Source organism: Anabrus simplex, chromosome 10 (assembly GCF_040414725.1).
Source record: "Anabrus simplex isolate iqAnaSimp1 chromosome 10, ASM4041472v1, whole genome shotgun sequence".
NCBI classification, from domain to species: Eukaryota; Metazoa; Arthropoda; class Insecta; order Orthoptera; family Tettigoniidae; genus Anabrus; species Anabrus simplex.
In genome coordinates, this window is record NC_090274.1 from 100,962,357 (window position 1) to 100,983,815 (window position 21,459).

Genomic DNA, 21,459 nt, shown 5'->3' on the forward strand with positions numbered 1-21,459 from the left:
TGCGCTGATAATGACGAGAAATGATACCCTCGTATTTTACTGAATACTTCCTGTCGTAAAGATAGCACTTAAACCATTCAAGCAAGCTTCCATGAATGCCATATCCTGACAACTTAGTCAGAAGAGCATTATGCTTCACAGAGTCGAAAGCCTTCGAAAAGTCCATGTACAAGGCATCAACCTGCTTGCAATTGTCCAGAGCTCTAGATATGAAGTGGGAGTACGCAGCAAGATTGGTGGTAGTTGAGCGTTTCTGGACAAACCGTGCTGGTTAATATTAGTTAAACTGCTGACTGCACTGTACAAGGCTTTGTACTTGACTTTCCGCTACTTTGGAAATGAGTGAATGAAGAACTACTGTTCTGTAATTGACAAATACAGGTCTGTCACCTTTCTTAAGGACTGGAATAACATATCCTTTCTTCCATTCGGACAGGAAATTGCCTGTACGAAGAGACCAGGTGATTATCGTGGCTAGTGGGGTTGCCAGCTCCTCAGCACACTTATGTAACACAATTCCTGGAATGTGATCTGGACCACATGCCTTCTCGTATGTATCGACTTCAAGATGTTGCAGAGTTCCAGTGCCGAAGTTACCACTGATGATAAGTTAATTTCCCCGAATTGTTCGGTGTGAGAATTACAGGGAAACCTGGAAGGATGGAATGTTTTGAAAGTGTGAGCAAAATTATCCAGAATTTATTTCAGTGAGCTAATTTCCTTGTCTCCATTAATCATCATAGAGAGTAGCCGCCTAGATTTTGATTTGCAATTGATAAATTTCAAAATCTTTGAGGATGTCTGATAATACACCCCTCAACAGACCCGACATAATCCCTATACTTTCTCCCCTGCGTTTCTTTGTATTCCCTTCTTAGCGCCGCGAATTCGATGTAATCTGGGAGAAGTGAAGACTTTGCAGCTTGTCTCCTTGCTCTTTCCTTTGTCCGCATTTTGTCTGTAAGTTCGGAATTATACCAAGAGGGAAGATGCCTAGTCTTCATTATGCGGGAATGTACGGCGTCCTGAAGAGCGCTGTGCAGTAAGTCATAAAACAAGTCAACTGCGGCATCAAGAGATGGACAGGATTCGAGCAAGTTCCACGGACAGCGGGATGAGAAAAGTCTGCTTTTGTCCATACGAATAATGCTTTTGTAGTCTGCGGTATACGAGGAAGACGGGAAATATGAAGTCTGAGCTCAAGCGCGGAATGATCTGATTGTACTAATTATTTTGTAGCTTCACACAGGGGATTATTAATGACTTTTTCAGACACGAAAGCCAGGTCCAATAAGTTATTTACTTGTGTTGAAAAACTGCAAACTTGTCATTTTGTTTTGCTACGCGATTGATTCGAGCTACAGTTTCTCGGAAGTCTGTCAGCCGTACTTTCACCTCGTCCGTGGGCAGGTATCAGCAGACTATGTAAAGCGCTCGCCCAGAGTAAGGGGTTGGCTTTCACAACAACACACTCCCAGTTTCCCGCCAGGTCGGATCGTTGCACTGGCCCGTAAGCAGAGTTCACCTCTATTAAAACCCAACCTCTCTTGCTCCCACTAGTAATGATATTTTGCTTATCTTGGCGGAAAGTAACATAATTGTGGTGCAGTATTTCACTACTGTCGATTGAAGAGTCGAGCAGTCGTAATGCATGTCACTCAGAGCGACGTTAAAGTCCACGAGCGATTTGTTAAGACGACAGACATTCTGGTAGTATATGATAAGGCTGGTATTTACCTCACGACAGACATTCTGGTGGTAGATGCTAAGGCTGGTATTTACCTCACGACAGACATTCTGGTGGTAGATGCTAAGGCTGGTATTTACCTCACTACAGACATTCTGGTAGTAGATGCTAAGGCTGGTATTTACCTCACTACAGACATTCTGGTAGTAGATGCTAAGGCTGGTATTTACATCACTACAGACATTCTGGTAGTAGATGCTAAGGCTGGTATTTACCTCACGACAGACATTCTGGTAGTACATGCTAAGGCTGGTATTTACCTCACGACAGACATTCTGGTAGTAGATGCTAAGGCTGGTATTTACCTCACTACAGACATTCTGGTAGTAGATGCTAAGGCTGGTATTTACCTCACTACAGACATTCTGGTAGTAGATGCTAAGGCTGGTATTTACCTCACGACAGACATTCTGGTAGTACATGCTAAGGCTGGTATTTACCTCACTACAGACATTCTGGTAGTAGATGCTATGGCTGGTATTTACCTCACTACAGACATTCTGGTAGTAGATGCTAAGGCTGGTATTTACCTCACTACAGACATTCTGGTAGTAGATGCTAAAGCTGGTATTTACCTCACAACAGACATTCTGGTAGTAGATGCTAAGGCTGGTATTTACCTCACTACAGACATTCTGGTAGTACATGCTAAGGCTGGTATTTACCTCACTACAGACATTCTGGTAGTAGATGCTAAGGCTGGTATTTACCTCACTACAGACATTCTGGTAGTAGATACTAAGGCTGGTATTTACCTCACGACAGACATTCTGGTAGTACATGCTAAGGCTGGTATTTACCTCACTACAGACATTCTGGTAGTAGATGCTAAGGCTGGTATTTACCTCACTACAGACATTCTGGTAGTAGATGCTAAAGCTGGTATTTACCTCACGACAGACATTCTGGTAGTACATGCTAAGGCTGGTATTTACCTCACTACAGACATTCTGGTAGTAGATGCTAAGGCTGGTATTTACCTCACTACAGACATTCTGGTGGTAGATGCTAAGGCTGGTACTTACCTCACTACAGACATTCTGGTAGTAGATGCTAAGGCTGGTATTTACCTCACTACAGACATTCTGGAGGTAGATGCTAAGGCTGGTACTTACCTCACTACAGACATTCTGGTGGTAGATGCTAAGGCTGGTATTTACCTCACGACAGACATTCTGGTAGTAGATGCTAAGGCTGGTATTTACCTCACTACAGACATTCTGGTAGTAGATGCTAAGGCTGGTATTTACCTCACTACAGACATTCTGGTAGTAGATGCTAAGGCTGGTATTTACCTCACGACAGACATTCCGGTAGTAGATGCTAAGGCTGGTATTTACCTCACTACAGACATTCTGGTAGTAGATGCTACGGCTGGTATTTACCTCACTACAGACATTCTGGTGGTAGATGCTAAGGCTGGTATTTACCTCACTACAGACATTCTGGTAGTAGATGCTAAGGCTGGTATTTACCTCACTACAGACATTCTGGTAGTAGATGCTAAGGCTGGTATTTACCTCACTGCAGACATTCTGGTAGTAGATGCTAAGGCTGGTACTTACCTCACTACAGACATTCTGGTAGTAGATGCTAAGGCTGGTATTTACCTCACTACAGACATTCTGGTAGTAGATGCTAAGGCTGGTATTTACCTCACTACAGACATTCTGGTAATAGATGCTAAGGCTGGTATTTACCTCACTACAGACATTCTGGTAGTAGATGCTAAGGCTGGCATTTACCTCACTACAGACATTCTGGTAGTAGATGCTAAGGCTGGTATTTACCTCACTACAGACATTCTGGTAGTAGATGCTACGGCTGGTATTTAGCTCACTACGGACATGCTGGCGGTAGCGGCTTTTCAGGTGCATCAGGTACAGCCCGGCTGCACTAACATTTCTCAAAACAATTGTCTATCATTTTCTGTATCCCTACATTTTCTGTTTAAAACATATTCGTTGAAAAAACCGAAGAGTGCGCTCTATATGTTGTGATTACTCAACATGCGTAGCGCTCATAGTTAAGCAACCACCGCTGTTCGCTTCACTTACGAGTTCTGCGAACCGAGTGCAGCCCTCTCAATGCTCAAAGCAGTGCGGGCTGACTTGTGACGTGTTACACAACGGTTGCCATGACAACGCTCAAGACTGCCATGAGTACGCATACGGTTGTATTTTGCGTGGTGCAGACCAGCGAGTCTCTGGGATATTCGGCTGCTTGGCCCGAGCTGGGACGATATTATCCGAACCCAACCGAACGTGTAACCCGCCCTCTCTGCTTAGGTTGAACACATGCGGGCTCCTACAGCATTGCTGCCAATATTGGTATCTAAATCTCACGCTAAAACTCAATCAAACAAAGACGCAGTATATTTTGTCACGAGAGTTATGGCTACTGTTACGCCAGCTGTGAACTTGTGGTGCACGGAGTATTCTTTCATAGTGAAAATAAATGTCCGTTGTTATAATGTGAATCGTGGCCGTGTGGCGGATTAATTGTGAGTGAACTGTAAATAACATAAGCGCATTTGAAGAGCATTTAGTAGCACAGCTCACATGGTGAGCTTTTGGCGTTTTCATAGTTACTATGTGAAGCGTAGAATAATTATTGTCGTATGGATGTTTGGAGAGGAAGTGCGTTTGAAATTCATTAGGGATATAAATATGTAGTATTATAGTATTTAAATATTTTCTTATAGTGTGAAAGAATAGTGTTCCCTCCAAAGCGTGCTTAACATGGAATCCTCTGCGGATTTAGTTTGTATTTTAAGAGAAACTCCGTTTTCGAAATGGAAGGAAGAGGATAACAGAGAAATTTTATCAGTCAATCGTCCCCAGCCAGATTTGACATATCAGAAAATAACAGGTACTGCCTCCGGAAAGATGCACACACGAACTTTCCAAGTACCTTGGTATAGTAGTTATCCGTGGTTATGCGGTAGTCATTATTTGCAGAAACACTTTTGTTGGCCTTGTCTTATTGTTGGAGTGAAACAGGGAGTCTGGAATCACACAGGATTTGAAAATATGTCCTGTGCTACTAGGTCTTTCCAAAAGCACGAAGGTTCCCCGGAGCATATAAAAATGCCGTGGGATTTAAAGAACTTGAGAAGAATCAGAATCAAATTGCTGGTGCTTTATGAAAAATGCTCGTCTATACATCACAAAATTTAATGAGAATGTGAGGCTTAACAGACTTTTCATGCGATTGCAAATCGATGCAATTTTATTTCTTTCGAAGCAGGAAATGACATTTAGAGGCCATGATGAGAGCGGTGACTCCTTAAATAGAGGGAATTTCAAAGAACTGTTGAAACTTCTAGTTTCCAACAGCTCATTTGAAATGCAGGAGCATTATGCTTCTATAAAGAAAGTTTTTAGCGCAGAATCGAAAACTATACAATGTGAGTTGATAGACTGCATCTATACCTTCATTAGGGTTGCTGTGAAAGAAGAGATTTTAGAAACCTCTTTCGTTTCACAGTTCAGGTCGACGATACAACTGATATCACAAAGAAATCGCAGTGTTCGGTGATACTTCGGTATATTATCCACAAAGGTGCGCTAGTTGAACGCTTTCTTGGTTTTTTGAAGTTAGTTCAAACCGTACGGCGATTACTTTATTCAGCTTGCTGCAGACTGTATTGAGTGAAATTTCCTACAAAACTAAATTGATTGCTCAGTGTTATGACGGAACTAGTGTCATGGCAGGTCATCTAAATGGTCTTCAAACTTAGGTCAAGGAGGATGCCCCTCAAGCATTATTTGTACATTGTTCGGCACACTGATTAAATCTAGTGGTACAGCAGAGTATTCCCAACATATCAGAGTGCCGTACATTTTTTTGCGAGTCTTGGTGGTATTCTTTCATTTATTAATTTATCAGCCAAAAGAACTTTCGTCGCTGATTCAGTAATTGCGAAGCGAGTACCATCTCGTGTGGATACACGTTGGTCGTGACATGGGAAACTTTTGAGCGTGGTTGTCGAGGAGTGGGAGGGATTGAAATAAATTTTTGAAAGACTCATGTACGATCCTCAGTCAGACGAAGAAACCATTCGCCAATCAGAGGGGTTGTTTAATAACTTTAATAGCTTCCAGTTCACATTTTTATCAATAGTATTCAATGACATTTTGAGCTTGCTAATATATTATTTAACGTGATCCAAAAGAAGTCTCTGGACGTTTAGTTCTGCCTCTCAAAAGTAAGACCCACACGGCAACTGATACTAGGTAAAAGGAATGAAGAAACATTTAATACCAGTTTTCGTACGGCTGAGAAGGAAACCAAAATTGAACTAAAAAGACATTGTGGTTTAAAAACAGAAAGTGAAATTTTTCTAAACTATCGAGTACTTTATTTTCAGATACTGGAATTAGTCTCCGTAGAGACTGATACAAGATTTCAAGATATGCAGAAGCTCCAATTAAGGTATAGCTCTAAGTTTGAAGAATTTTCTAAAATCCTCCCTCTTGATGGTCTACAGAACTTAAAAATGTCTTATCCCACGACATTTGACAAACAAAGGTTAAAAAATGAACTTCAGTTTATCTATTCTGATTCCACCTACAAAAATACCAGTTTGGAGGAAATAATTCTGTCGCTCAATAAAAATGAACTCACGGACGTTTTCAAAGAAGCGTATAAATTATTAATTAATACTTACCATACCGTCTACCAGCTCCTCAGTAGAAAGAAGCTTTTCGTGCCTTAAGCGGATAAAAACCTATTTAAGGAATTCAACATCGCAGGAGAGGTTGACTGCGCTGGCAACCATATCCCTGGAGAAGTCACTGCTCAGCTACTTGATGGATACAATGCCCTTTTACGATGATATCATTGATAAGTTCGCTGCTTCAAAGGACCGAAGAATAGATTTCACGTACAAGCAATAGACGTTACCGAATGTAATAGTTGTTTTTTAGTTAATGTTATAGTTACATAGTGCTTTTTAAAGTAATTGCATGAAAATTCCACAGCGGATATTTGTAGACCATTATCATACCAAAAGATCTCCCCGATCCCATATTTCCTCCTAGCTAGATTATCCAACACACCTATTCAAAATGTAGGCTACACATTTACTGCAGATGCGAGTGCTGGGCTGCACCAAACTTACAACCCACGAGCCGCCACTGCATTCTGGTAGTAGATGCTAAGGCTGGTATTTACCTCACGACAGACATTCTGGTAGTAGATGCTAAGGCTGGTATTTACTTCACTACAGACATTCTGGTAGTAGATGCTAAGGCTGGTATTTACCTCACGACAGACATTCTGGTAGTAGATGCTAAGGCTGGTATTTACCCCACTACAGACATTCTGGTAGTACATGCTAAGGCTGGTATTTACCTCACTACAGACATTCTGGTAGTAGATGCTAAGGCTGGTATTTACCTCACTACAGACATTCTGGTAGTAGATGCTAAGGCTGGTATTTACCTCACGACAGACATTCTGGTAGTAGATGCTAAGGCTGGTATTTACCCCACTACAGACATTCTGGTAGTAGATGCTAAGGCTGGTATTTACCTCACTACAGACATTCTGGTAGTAGATGCTAAGGCTGGTATTTACCTCACTACAGACATTCTGGTAGTAGATGCTAAGGCTGGTATTTACCTCACTACAGACTTTCTGGTAGTAGATGTTAAGGCTGGTATTTACCTCACTACAGACATTCTGGTAGTAGATGCTAAGGCTGGTATTTACCTCACTACAGATATTCTGGTAGTAGATGCTAAGGCTGGTATTTACCTCACTACAGACATTCTGGTAGTAGATGCTAAGGCTGGTATTTACCTCACTACAGACATTCTGGTAGTAGATGCTAAGGCTGGTATTTACTTCACGACAGACATTCTGGTTGTAGATGCTAAGGCTGGTATTTACCTCACTACAGACATTCTGGTAGTAGACGCTAAGGCTGGTATTTACCTCACTACAGACATTCTGGTAGTAGATGCTAATGCTGGTATTTACCTCACTACAGACATTCTGGTAGTAGATGCTAAGGCTGGTATTTACCTCACTACAGACATTCTGGTAGTACATGCTAAGGCTGGTATTTACCTCACTACAGACAATCTGGTAGAAGATGCTAAGGCTGGTATTTACCTCACGACAGACTTCTGGTAGTAGATGCTAAGGCTGGTATTTACCTCACTACAGACATTCTGGTAGTAGATGCTAATGCTGGTATTTACCTCACTACAGACATTCTGGTAGTAGATACTAAGGCTGGTATTTACCTCACTACAGACATTCTGGTAGTACATGCTAAGGCTGGTATTTACCTCACTACAGACAATCTGGTAGAAGATGCTAAGGCTGGTATTTACCTCACGACAGACTTCTGGTAGTAGATGCTAAGGCTGGTATTTACCTCACGACAGACTTCTGGTTGTAGATGCTAAGGGTGGTATTTACCTAAATACAGACATTCTGGTAGAAGATGCTAAGGCTGGTATTTACCTCACTACAGACATTCTGGTAGATCGAATCACGAATGAGGAGATACTGAATCGAATTGGTGAGAGGAGATCGATTTGGCTAAATTTGACGAGAAGAAGAGATAGAATGATAGGACACATCTTAAGACACCCAGGACTTGTGCAGTTGGTTTTTGAAGGAAGTGTAGGTGGTAAGAACGATAGGGGTAGACCAAGGTATGAATATGACAAGCAGATTTGAGCAGATGTAGGATGTAGTAGTTACGTAGAAATGAAAAGGTTAGCACAGGATAGGATGGCATGGAGCGCTGCATCAAACCAGTTTATTGACTGATGACTCAAATAAGATGAATACCAAGGAGGGTTCAGAAAAAGTCGCTCAACAGCTGAACAGATCCAAAATCTGAAAACGATCATCAGATATTGTACACTAAGATCCAAGCAGTATGTGTCTGTCTTTGTGGACTTTAAGAAAGCGTACGACTCCATTGACCGGGAAGTCCTGCTAAACATCTTAAATTAATTTGGAGTTGATTTGAAACTGCTGGCATTAATTAGAGCCACCCTGACCGATACAAAATCCAAGGTGAAATTCCACGGTTGTCTCTCGCATTCCTTTGACATCAAAACAGGAGTCCGACAAGGTGATGGGCTATCCCCGATACTCTTCAACTGTGTTCTTGAAAAGATCATCAGAACCTGGCGGGTGAGATTACAGGAAACCAACTACAGTCCATTGAGAATAGGAACCAAATCCAAGGGGATCGCAACAGACTGCTTAGCATTTGCCGATGATATTGCTGTTCTCTCAACCGACATAGAAACCGCTAGAGCTCAAGTTGAAATTTTAAAGGAAATTGCCGAACAAACTGGTTTGCAAGAAAACAGAAGTAATGACTAACATCTAAGAGGCTCCACCAAAACTCCATACTAAATACGGGGACATCACCCGAGTAGACAAATTCAAATACCTGGGTGAGATCATCATGAAAAATAGACTGGACAAAGAAGCACTTCAGGAGCGAGTACGCAAACTGGAAATAGCCTACCAAACATCCCGCACAATCTACAACAAAAAATGCCTTTCCCAAAACACCAAGATACGTCACTATGAAACAGTTCTGAAGCCAGTAGTTCTATATGCAGCCGAAACCCTGTCTCTAAATGCCAACAAAGGACTACTTGAAGAACTGGAGAAAAGAGAACGCAAAATTGTGAGAGGAATCTTGGGATCAAAGTACAGAAATGGAATCCATCAAAAGAGATCCAACAAGGAAGTCTACAGCAAAATAGAGAAAATTACTGACACAAACAGGAAAAGACGGGCACGATTTTACGGTCATCTGAAAAGAATGACAGAAGAAAGTTAACTAAAGAAATCTTTCACTTTTTTGATTCAAACCCCAAAACCACAATTCCCTGGTTTAGAAATACCAAAGAAGACCTGCAAATGCTACATATCTCAGCTGAAGACGCCTTTAACAGAGATGTCTTCCGCAAGAAAATATTGACGAACGGGCTAAACCGAGACGAGCAACCGAAGACCGTTGGACAGAGGAGCGTAAGCAGGCCCACTCACAAAGAATGAGGAAAATTTGGGCTCTAAAGAAGGCCAAGTTCAGTGTCAAATGCAACAAGACTTAACGTGGTCCTTGATGGCCCCAGCGAATTATATACGGTATATATATAATAACAATAATAATAATAATAATAATAATAATAATAATAATAATAATAATAATAATAATAATAATAATAATAATAATAATAATAATAATAACAACTGTACGGTTTAATTTCTATTATACGACGAATTGGATCTTTAAATTCAGCCAGTTCATCCCTCCTTCGATGGCTGTCCACATACGTTACGAGTTATGGCCCGGCTGTCGTAATATTTTTCTCCCCTGCAGCAACTAATGAAGAATTTGTGTATTGTGGTCTGTTTATACACGGAGAGGTTAATTTTCTATTATAGATCCTCTGTGGGCTAGATATAGCCGGACATTATACCCAGTACTTGGGAGTTGTTAGCGGTAATACATCCTTTTGTAAATTCAGCCTATTGTTCTGAATGATAGAAATTAAATTTGTACTACATTAAAATCATCGGTTTTGTTTCGAAGTGTGAGGTAAGTTGTTATATGAGACGCGTATTGGCCAGTTGTACAGCTTATTCCGTTCATTGTGTTAAATATTTTCTTTATTGAGGAATCGTGGTTTCTATCATTTTACACTGTGTTCACAACCTCTAACGTATTGTCGGTAATGTTGAAGTTTCAATAATTTACTTTTGCCGAACATACAGATCTCAGCTGAGAACCGTAATAAGTTAATACTAATCTTTCTGTTTCAGCATTCCAGCCTACATATTTTTATATTTAATACTTTAAATTTTTCTTAAATTTTACGCTTACTTAAGCATTAAAAGTGTATACTTCTGTAACTAGCTTTCTACTTGAAAACTCCTGGCCTTTGCCTTACAAGTGCCGGCAAGTCATGTGTTGTAACAATGTACCGTGCAATTAAATTTAGAGGAATGAGGAATTTTTCTGAAGAGCTACGCGGATGATAGTTTCAGAAAGAAATTACAAGATGTAGTGTATAATTTTAATTATTGTGTTAATGTGTTATTTACCTCTGTGTGCGATTTGAGTTTTACTTTACACTGTCGGCTGCGAAAGATGGTTGTAGGGTTCGAAATCTTGAGATTTGTTCCGTTTAGGATATCTGGAATATTATCTGAATATGTAAAATTCTTGGTATATACCGGTAAGTGTTGTTATGGAGATTCTTCTGTATCACATCATTACTCCACAACACAGCTGTATCCAGTAATTACTCCTTATGTTTTATTTATCAGTAGAATGCCTCTCCTTCTAAACATATTTCCTGATAATTATTGGTGTATAAAATATCTTCTTCAGGGGTGAGTGGCGGTGAGATTGCATGGGTTCGAATTCCGCGATGGGCAGCCCAGAAATTGCTTCCGTGGTTTCCCCATTTTCTCATTAATTAACCTTAATTAACTCTCCTATCTTCCTAACACCGAGCTCGATAGCTGCAGTCGCTTAAGTGCGGCCAGTATCCAGTAATCAGGAGATAGTGGGTTCGAACCCCACTGTCGGCAGGCCTGAGGATGGTGTTCCGTGGTTTCCCATTTTCACACCAGGCAAATGCTGGGGCTGTACCCCAATTAAGGCCACGGCCGCTTCCTTCCCATTCCTAGGCCTTTCCTATCCGATCGTCGCCATAAGACATATCTGTGTTGGTGCGACGTAAAGCAAATAGCAAAAAAAAAAAAAAAAAAAAAATCTTCCTCACCTTAGCCCTTTCCCTTCGATATGTTAGTGCACTAAATTCAGGCTCTGGAAACTGTACAAGGCAGTTACTTGCTAGTAAAACCAGTAATATATTAATAGAATAAACAGTGATGGCCAGAACAAGTAAACGTGGCACACTTTAGTTGTGGCCCCTACGTTGCAATATACAAAGTACAATTGATCATAGTTTCCTCAATAGATGTGAAGTCTGTTTCCTGGTAATGAGTAAAAATTTACGCAGTTGGCCACAGGAACGAAGGTCGTATTACATGTGTGAAACGTTGTAGTATTCATTGTTAGGGCAGTGTGTTTACTTTTACAGTAAGATATCATTGACTAACAAACATTACTATTGGGTGAAATGAATTTTGTGAGGCATCCCTCAAGGTATTCAACACAGACAAGTTTTGTACCACCTGGGGAACAAAAACCTGCTAAATATTTAAACCAATTGTTTTGCACAGAACTCCTTTCAAGGGGTGCGCTGGTAAGCTCCCCTAGGTCGTATGACATGACATGCACAGACAAATAATGAAAGGAAACTTAAGTAAAGGTTGGTGGCATTATTCAATGAAATGAGCTAATAGCAGTGTTGTATAAATTTGTGTCTTCATTTCAACAGATTCCTTTTCTTCATTTTCCATTTCCAGTCTTCTGGGTAGACTTGTGAATGAAGGACGTCCTCAGGTGTGTATCTCTCCTTTACCATGTCCATCCACCTCCTTCTGGGCATTCCCTGATGCCTTTCTCCTATTATTTTCTGTGTAAATACTCGCTTTGGAACACTAGCTTGTTCTATTCTCACCATGTGTCCATACCATTTAAGCTTACTGGTCTCTATCTTGTCTTGCGGTTTAGGGATTCCAATTCTCTCCCTGATTTCTGTGTTTCTGATTTTATCCCTTCACGTCTTCCCTGTTATTCACCCAAGGAATTTCATCTTGGCCTGTTGGATTCTGCCTTCATCATGATTTTTTCTTGTGCATGTGTCTGCAGCATATATCAAAATCGGTGTGTAATACGTAGGGTGCAATTTTTTTTGCATTCCTCTGGTGTGCCCCAGTTTCAGACTATACATCTCACACATTGATAAAACACATTGGCTTGTTCAGTTCTTTTTCCAATTTCATAATTTTTCTCTCCATCTTCTGCTATTTTTCTTCACAAATACTTGAAACTTTCCTCAACATCTAATGGTCTTCCATTTACTTCAATATTTCCAATTTCCTTTCTATTACCTCTTGTCACCACTATAACCATGAACTTCTTCCCACTTATTTTATTACCATATTCCTCTATCTCCTGATTCCATACAGTAACTTCACTGTGTCCACAATCTCTGTTGTCGGTAATGTTCAAGTTAAATAATTTACTTTTGCGAAAATTGTAGAGAACAGAACAGAGGTATACTAATCTTTCTCAGTTTCAGCATTCTACATATTTTTAACATTTAGTATTTTTAATTTTCTTAAATTTTATTTTAACTTATTCATCAAAACTGTATACGCATATAACTAGCTTTCTTTTTGAAAACTCCTGGCATTTGTGTCACAAGTGCCGGCAAATCTGTCCCTCGTGTGTTGTAGCAATATACCGGTAACGTATATCTAAATTTTTTGGACTTAGGAATTTTTCTGAAGGGCTACGCAGGTGAAGAATTGCGAATGTTAGTTTCAGAAATAAATTACAAAATGTAGTGCATAATTTTAATTATTGTGTTGCTGTGTTATTTACCTCTGTGTGCAATTTAATAGTGACGCTGGGAATGTTGAATGGTTCTTTAGACTGTAGGCTGCAACATATGGTACTAGGGTTCGAAATTTTGAGGAGTTTCCGTTTAGGATATCTTTAACCCTCAACTGGTATCATACGTGTGTGAGACGGCCGAAAATTTTCCCAAGGCCATCCTCTCTCCTATCCTCAGCCTACTGCTTTCTTCCCTTGTGTACCTCTCAGTTGGAGTGTTGTTTCCCTGCAGGGAAAGTGATGTACCGTTCGCTTTGTTTGACCTTGAGTAAGTGCGTAGTAAACGTATCGCGCCGTCTGACAGACGTATGATACCAGTTCCGTGACTATTGTTCGTGAATTACGTTATTCAGTATTGAGTGTTTATTGAGATAATGGCTAGGCTTGATTTTATGAAGACACTTGCCAAGTCACTGGTCTATCCTCAAATGCATCGGAAGCTTACTGAGGTGAAGAAAATTCCACGCGAACTGACGTTCTGCATGAGGAGGATTCATCAGATTGATGCCGAACAAGAGGAACCTGAATTCTTCGAGGTTCGTAAAACATGCTACTTTTGCGATCCTCAACTGAAAAGAAGAACGAAGTGTCCGTGCCAAAAGTGCGGAAAACCGATATGCCTGGAGTGCGCCAAAAAAATCTGCCGAGAGTGCTTTGCGGAAAAATGAATGAACGTATGTGGGTGTGTAAAACATTTTTGAAGTCTAACATGTTTTTCTATATATTTTGAAAATCATAGCTATATCTGGACACATAATGTTTTGAGCTGTAGTTGTATACATGTAAAAATAAGGTAACATATCCTCTGATAAGGAAAATTGTGCTTACTAAAAAACAGTGATTTTGAACCTTAAAATTTAAATTTATGTTTTGAGTTTTCCAGCAATTTTATGTTTTATTTGTTTGTATGGTCTTTGTATAATACTGATTTATCAGTGAAATAATCGTAATAATAATATTTTCTAGACTTTTAAGAAAAGCAGAAAGGTCCACATTTTTGGAGCATCATTCTAATATTTGTCCGACTCGTTGGCTGAACGGTCAGCGTACTGGCCTTCGGTTCAGAGGGTCCTGGGTTCGATTCCCGGCCGGGTCGGGGATTTTAACCTCAATTGGTTAATTCCAATGGCACGGGGGCTGGGTGTGTGTGCTGTCTTCATCATCATTTCATCCTCATCACGACACGCAGGTCACCTACGGGTGTCAAATAGAAAGACCTGCACCTGGCGAGCCGAACCCGTCCTGGGATATCCCGGCACTAAAAGCCATACGACATTTCATTTTCATACAGTAACTTGTTCTTGTACTTCCATTTCATCTTCTCCCCATATTACAAAGTCATCTGTAAAGAGTGAGGCCTTTGCCTCATTGGTTCCCACTTGTGGATTTCATCCATGACTGTAATGAAGTGTAGAGGGGACAATACACATCCTTGTTGAAGTCATGTTTCTACTTTCAACCATTTTGTTTGTCCTATACTTGTCTTCATATTGATTTCTCATTTTTCATTTTTGGCTTTTATAATTAGTTCTCCTCTCCCTGCCTTCTTTTTTAATAGTGCATCGAAGACAACTTGTGGTACACAGCCATATGCCTCCTCAATATCTGTAAATGTCATCACTAAATCCTGCCTAAACTCGCATCTTTTCTACATCACGTTCTTTAGATTAAACGGAATGAAAACCTTAATAATTATGTTTGCACTGAGGTGAAGGTGAAACATGGAAAATAAATGGTGCCGAGAAAAACAGAGTGGAAGCCTATGAAATGCCGTGTTATCGCAAGTTGTTGAAGATCAGATGAATAGAACACGTCTCAAATAAAGAGTTAGTGAATCAGCTTGATGAGAGGAGAATGGTTTGAGAGAATTTGATCCTAAGAAGGAAAGTTTTGATAGAACAAATCTCAAGGCACTGGAGCACAGTTCAGAGGATAAAAATGGTAGGAAGTTTCCAAGATATGGACCAAGGAGATCAGAGTGATATGCAAACGAATTAGTCACTGAATTCTTCAAGAAATTTTGTGAATTTCAATCACAATCATCGTATGTTGGATTTTTAGAAAGAAAAGTCAACATGCTGTGGTTTCAGTTCCATATGAAACTGTATATTATATAGCTATAAATAAGAAAAGTTTTAAAGTAAAACCAGGGGACTATGATCTCGATATCGACAGATATGTTAAATTAGATATCCTATGGAGGTGATCATTGTATTAGAAGTCATTTAAAACTGGAGGTCTTTAGCTGTGATCATAACATCCGTCATAGAAAACTTGAAGTCCCATAGGTACGATCACGGTCTCAGCAATCATTTAAAATTTTGAGTCTTTTTGGTATAATCATATTGTTGACAGTCATATAGAATTACAAGTTTGTTGCTTAGTCTGTTGACAAATAATGTAAGTAGCAATGACAGCAATTAGGAAATATATTTTTCTGGCCTGTGTTTCAGTGTAAGGTCATTGAAAGTAATCAACGATCCCCAGTACCTTCTAACTACTTCAGTGGCAGTGTAAAATGGAGCTGGAAGTAAACATCAAAGAGGAACCAGCCTGGCTTGAAGGAACAAGAAATGCATCACTTGTAAGTCCCATTCCAGATAAATTTATAGAGATCAAAATTTAACCCTTAGTAGCTGAATAAATTTGGTACCACATAACACTGTGTAGTAAAAGGGAAAAGAGCATAGTTGACTACAGCAAAGACTAAACTGCCTCAAGCATCTGTAAATCACAGTATGTTGTGTGACAATGTTTCATGCTTACTTTGTAACCGTGAAACCTATTGTTGTATCCCATTATATGGCCATATGGCTGCAATAAATTCTTATTAATAAATTTGGTCAACTCTTAGGAATTACAAACAACAGTAGTTGTGGCATAAGCCCCAGATTAGAGCCGTTGAAGGACATTTGGCCTCTAGCATTTACTAGTGGACGGCAGTGCATTCTTTGTTTGATAGTGGCAAAAAGCTGAATTATTGTTGTGGGCTTGATAGTGAAGGAGCCTAGGTTAGGTCCAGGTAGTGACAAATTTGTGATAGGCATTGTCTCAAGATCGAGTCTTCAGGGCATTTCATGTGTTAAGTACCCATTGACTGACTCTGTGTTGTTTAATTGTTTACCTCTGTTGGTTATTGAAATTGATTTCTGAGAGGTGTATGGTTATGAATTTATTCTGCATGGTATGGTAATGAAATCTTTGTGGGATTGACATCATTTCCTGTCATATGTCAGCCAATTGCAGTGCTAGTAGTTGCTGAAGTGATGTAAAATGGTGAGTGCTAGATTGAATTAGGTTATGGACAGTAGATCCCTGGCTCGCATGGTGAACATAATTTTCCTCCAAAAAAATTCCAGATAAGATTTGCATCATTTAAACTTCTGTACAATGTCACTAATGTTGGGTGAGCATGTAGTAAATTCTGCTGTGGCAGTTTGCTGTGAGTATAGCTCGTCTAAAGGAAACACGCTGATAAAGGCGGAGATGCCGTGGAATTGTTTAGAGAAGAAGCAAGATATTTTCATCATCTTTCCTTGCTTTGTCTGTTGCTACTCTAATCACAGTCCATTGCTATCCTCTGAGTGTGGATTTCAGTTCAGTGGCTCTTCATCTGATAGCTCAGATAGTAAACTGATGACTTGCTAATTATGTGTTGGCGAGTGTGATTTGGGTTCCGTCTAGAGGTATGTGGAGAAGCTGTATTATCACAGCACATGCCTGTAGTTGTACTAGCATGAAAGTGAATTCCTGCGCATCATTCTGGCACCTCAGAGTCTTCGAAAACCTTGAAAGTTGGAAGAGAGATGTTCAGTGAATAACTGTTACTTGACGGAGATAATTAAAGTCAAAATTCTTCAGTTAATGCACACTATTGTCAGAATAAATGTGTGTTTGTTGAGTTCTAATTTACAGGCACTACAGAAGGTAAAGGTGTGAAAATATCAAGGATGTGAGCATTTTGCTTTGTTATGTTCTGTGTCAAACTTGAACCTGGCATATGAGCACACTCCTGATGAAGAACTCTAGGTTTGATAGTTCTTATAATGATACTGCTTCAAAGTTGTACAGATCTCAAAATGATGTTAAAGAAATGTGTGCTATTATCGGAAACTGTTGGTGAGTGTGTTAATGTTTGGGTTGGATTAGTCTGTATTTTTTTCTGTCTGTATCAAATGTACTTTGTTTTAGGGGTCACACCTCTTCTATTTTCTCCTCTGATTAAAATAGAGGATGGTTGGCCCAGTTTACTTTTTTAAAATAATATCCTCCAATACTACTGCTCCACCATTATCACCACATGGTAAAAATTATTACTCCTGTCTTAATTAGTGTAGAAGTTGAATTACATATCTTTCGTCAGTGTTTTTGAGATTGGATACATCAATCTGCTAAACAGAATGTCAACACAGGTATGATTACTCTGGGTTACCCTCACATCTACAAACTGCTAGAATATATTTGTGTTAAGGAAAAAGGAGATTTGCCTATGGCATATGAGAGTTAAAATCTGAATGTGATTTCTTTCAAAATAAGTATTTTTCTTAGACATTGAATTCATTTAGAAAGGCAGAATAGTAATTAGCTCATTTTATTTCTCAAATACATGTCTGTGTCTATGTTACATAGAGAACCATGTCTAAGGGATCTAGAATATATGATATCTGGGAAAATTCAATTTAATGTGACCCTTCATAGTGGGCTCCAACTCTTTGAGGATTTCTGGCACATTAAAATAACTTTTCTTTCCTCTTTGTAGTTATTTTCCTCCCTACTTTGTGCATGTTTTTCATCCTTTATTTACATCACCTACTGTTCTCTTTCTTCTATATTGAATAGGTTAAGTCAGTGTATTCTAGAATTTTATACTTGAATACACTTTTATTAATAAATTAACTTATATTAGAATGTAAGCTTTTGATCACACTCCCTCCCCCACCTCCTTTCATACCGACGAGGTTTTATGAATCCATGTGAGATTAAAAGGTCTCGTGGGAGTTCATGGAGGATCTGAAACTGCTGATGGTGTTCTCATCCCCACAGTTCTTCACAGAACACTGCATACCATACTAGAAGTAGTAAAATGTTTCATTTGTAGTTGCTTTGAGTTTGGGCTATGTCACATCTTTCCCTGCTATATGACTGTGATGAGCCTTCTTCTTGCATGTTCGTTTTTTATTTTCACACTTGCAAGCATTGAAATATGCTGTTTGAAACAGAATTGTATCAATGCAGCATGTAGCCCCTGTGATCTCAGCAAAACCACAATATTTAGAAAACACTGTAGGGAAAGTTTCCATATTGTCAAGTGAAGGCAACTTAATTTAAATTGAATAATTTTCTCTTTTCCCATAATTCAAATGAGTTCAAAAAGAATTTTAAGAACTTTTGAAGGAAGGAAGAGATTGTACTTTCAAATGAAATTCATCACAGACATTTGCCACAATTAATTTGATATTAAAACTTCAAGACGAAAGTGAGTCCATTTGTTAACATATTTTTCTTCAAGTCTTACTCAATGAAATGAATAAATTTTGTCTTAGAAATCGGCTATTATTTCGATCACCGTATACCTCTCTCTGTACCTGCTCCATAAGGACCGTTAACCCATTGTGGAATCTCATGCCCTTCTTCCTTATTCCATATCTTTTCCTGGTACAGAAAGGGAAGGACATAGTTAGCTCCCAGTGAGTGGCCTCGATTTGTATTGATGTATAGATGGCGCACAAACTTGATTTGGAGCTGCGACATGCAAAGTAATGCAGGTATTAAGTGGAGTTACATGAATAACTATGAACACGAAGTAACATCAACATGGACAGATTTTGTTCCAACACTCGAGCGCTAAATTGATTACACCTTTAGTACTTCGTGCTATTGGAGCTTCATCAAACTTTAAATATTTTAAAGTGGTTAATTACTTCGCTTTGTTCGCAGCCATTGGAGCACTTAGGCTGAGTATTATTGACCAAAATTCCGAGATAGAATTAACACTCAGATGGTGGTGTCCAGCACACAGTTAAATATTAAAATTGATCAATGCAATGCTGAGATGGAAGAATTAGCTATCCAAGAAATTAACACCAGTGAAAAGATGGAGCCTAGGTTTGTGGAAGGTCAATCCGCTCTAGAGAGGAGGTTTGCTGAAGCAGACAATACCATTAACAATATGCTCAATGAATCAAATACCAACTTAGAGCAAAGATTCAAGGAAGCAGGTGCATGAATTGAGAAGAGATATTCTGACTCCAGTGGTAAAGTAGAAGCCAAACTCAGTGAATAAAAACCCTATTTCTTGAGAATCTTGAAATTCTCAAGGAAGAAATTAGAGCACAGGATGTAGCGCATATAAGATGGTCTGGCATAACCGCAGGCTTCATAGCCTGAGTCACGCCATATAAAACAAGTCAATAAATCAATAGAGTCTGTAGATTGTGACATTAGAACAGTTCTTCTATCACTTCAATCGTTCGCTTCCGAATTAAAGGAACTCATATCTGAATTTCAAGAATCACACAGCCACATATTGCAAGGTCAGATTAAAATGGCCCAAATTCAGGAAAAATTCAGTGAATCATTTAAGTATGATATTAGTAAAATCAATAACAAAATACGACTTATTAAAACTACTCAAGGAGAATTTGATAAGCGTTTCACTGGACAGTTAGAAAACACGAATACCACAAATAACAGAAATGTTAATGATCTCTACAAGTTGAAATCAAAACCTGAGACACTGTATTTCAGTCTAAAGTAAAAAGTCTATCTGAAGAGATGACACAAATTAAGCAAAAGGAAAACCTATCATTTTCATCAAGCCGTGCTACTTAAAAGGATATGTCATATACAACAACTCTTATTACGATCCAAGACGACAAACCAACTAAATTTTCCGGACGAGTTGAGTACACAGCCCGGGAAATTTTACGAAACTTTTGAAGATTATTTACAGTCTCTAAGTTACTGGAAGGCAGAGTTCTCTCGTGGTTCATCGCATTTAAGAGTAGTTTTGATACTTACGAAGATTTTAAGAAAGCTGTTCTAAATTGTTTTTTGGATACGGAAACCCAACATCTTGTAAAAGTGCAATTATACTCCAGAAAGTATAATTCTTCAGTCAATACGTCCCGATACTGTGATTATCTTCTCATACAACTTAAGAAAATGCAATTTCTGGATGCTCCACTGCCGGATAAAGAGCTTATCCAGATCATGACTTTGCAATTCCCGTCCCATGTACAGGAGATACTTGTAACTGCTAACATTCGGACCATAGAACACTTGGATGCCACAATAAGGAGACCTGATACTGCTAACAACCAGTTAACTCCTAAAGGGGGCAGGACTAAATATATTTCTACCAATTCTGCCGAGATTAGGACGCCTGATTGAGAGAACGTAAAACTGAGAGAAGAGAGGAGGAATAACACAACCTCTCTCAGTAGGTATCGTGGATTTCCAAGACGCCAGAATCGTGGTGAAGTTCCCTATAGGAACAGACCTTGGAGAAAACAGGAGGAAGCTCCAGAAGAAAAAAGCATTATAGAAGAGAAGACCTAGAATGCAGGTGGAAAGAAACGAGAGAATACGCCAGAGAAAGAATCAAACCTAACGATGACCCTGGAGCAACTTCGTTGAAATACCAGCAGCATATCAGAGCACAAGAGAAGTCTAGTCATGATATTAAATGTAATCACTTTAATTGACTCTGGAGCGCAATCCTCACTTATATCTGACAAACTGATTGAATCTTTGAAGAATAATAACGACATTTTGCTAATGCCAGTTGCATAACTGAAGGTCTAAGGAATAATTCCAGATAAAATATCAAATGTAGGATGCAAGCTTTCGTAGAATTTTACATCAGTGGAAAGTCATTTGAGCATATTTTTCTTGTAATAGCACGTATCAACTATAATATTACTTTAGGGTCAGACTTTATGATAAAATATAGAGGAACCATAAATTACGACGCCAATCTTGTAAGTTTGAGCAATGCTGATTCTCTAGAGCTACAGCTGGTGGATCATGGGTACATAGAGACTAAAGAGATTGGAACCCCTGCCGGAGAGGTCAGTCGTGACTATGTACTACCCGCTGAATGCGAGGATGCACTAGCCGAAGCAATGGTTGTTACGAAGGGTGAACCAGAATAGGACAAAGAAGAGTCCGTACTTGACGAAAA